The sequence below is a fragment of the Vigna radiata genome, unplaced genomic scaffold (assembly GCF_000741045.1).
Source record: "Vigna radiata var. radiata cultivar VC1973A unplaced genomic scaffold, Vradiata_ver6 scaffold_185, whole genome shotgun sequence".
Lineage (NCBI taxonomy): Eukaryota > Viridiplantae > Streptophyta > Magnoliopsida > Fabales > Fabaceae > Vigna > Vigna radiata.
Window position 1 is genome coordinate 624851 of NW_014542000.1, and position 1536 is coordinate 626386.

Below are 1536 nucleotides of genomic sequence, written 5' to 3' on the forward strand. Positions count from 1 at the left end.
GAGGACTCTCTTGGCTGGAGCAACTTTTTTGGCTTTGAAAGTTTTTTTTCTATGGAGCTTCTAATTGGATTGGATGATTTTGGATGAAGGAGCCGTCATTATTTTTGTGCANAGCGTTTTGGTCTGAACGTGGGCATAGGAATGATTTTTAGCATCACGGTTTTGCCATGGGTGAATGAAGAAAGAATTTTGTTTTTTTTCTTTTTTTATTTTGCTGCAGCATGTTTTGTTCTTTTGAATACTCTTTATTGAATCTTTATTGAATTAAAGTGCATTGAGTTTTCCAACAACTGAGAATCATCTAGCCTTCCTTTCTTCCATTGATTTTACTTTTATTGTTGAGAAGCAAGTACACATGCCATTTAAGAGTCTTGGACGGTCACAACTACCTACTCCTAGTCCACTCATTTGCTATTAATTTACACATTCCTGTGCAATTTATTTTACATTGAATTTTCCTTTTATTAAAGGGTCTGCACACACCATTTTTCTATTGCTACACGGAGGTTTAGTCTTGTCCATTTATTCACGCTGATGCTACTGCCACGTGAAAGAAGAATTGGCTTCATTTGGATAGAATGTTGCAGCCACGGTGACCTTCATTGGGAATTAGCAACTTGGTTAATTAATTTTGGAGAAATTGGAAGTGGTGTCTAGGCTTAGTTTAGAATAGGGGTTGTCACTTTGTGCAGTGGAGCACGTTGCAAAGTTTTTCTTTATTTTATTTTATTTTTTTTTCTTACACTTACTTGCTTTAGAGAAAAGAGTGTGCACGGTGATTCAATTTGGAGGAGCACTCGGTGGTATTTGGTTTCAAAATAAGATGCATTGATTGATTGGAAATGCTGCAGCAACCTCACAGCAAAGAGCCCCACTTTTAGGCCATTTTCAATTTATTTGGTAGAGGTAAATGAGGTCACGTGAGTTGGTAAAAAAAAATATGTTGCTTATTTTCCTTAGCTTTAAAATAGTTTGCATTGTAGGATTAGTTGTTTTTAATTTCTTTAATTTAGTTTTGCATTTAATTTAATTTTAACTGTGTTTAGATATTTGTTTAGTCTAGTATTTGGTTTAGCATTTTCACTCTCTGGACTCGATTTTAAAAATATTACTGCAACCACACCAGAGGTCCAAATGCTACGTTTTATATATCACATGAAAGATAATTGAGTCTACTTTCCAGGAAAAAAAACCTCATCTCATTTAGAGCTCTGTAAAAAATGTTATGGGTAAAACATTGAGCAAACGTCAGAGCTGTCCAGTTCCAGCGTGAATTTTCGTAATCACTGTAGCAGTTTCGTTTTTACTATTTTAATTTCATTTTCATGCATGGTGAAACCTTTTCAAACCCCCACCCCGCACACTGTGTTGGACCTGATTCTGAACCGCAGTTGGTCCTTGTGAGACGACCTAGGAGTCCTTCCTAGCTATACTACATTCCTAATATGCAATCAAATTTGTATGGGCGGCGACACCCATCACTTAGGCTCCTTTTCATCTTTTCTAGGGTTTGTTTTTTCATTCTTCATCCATTTT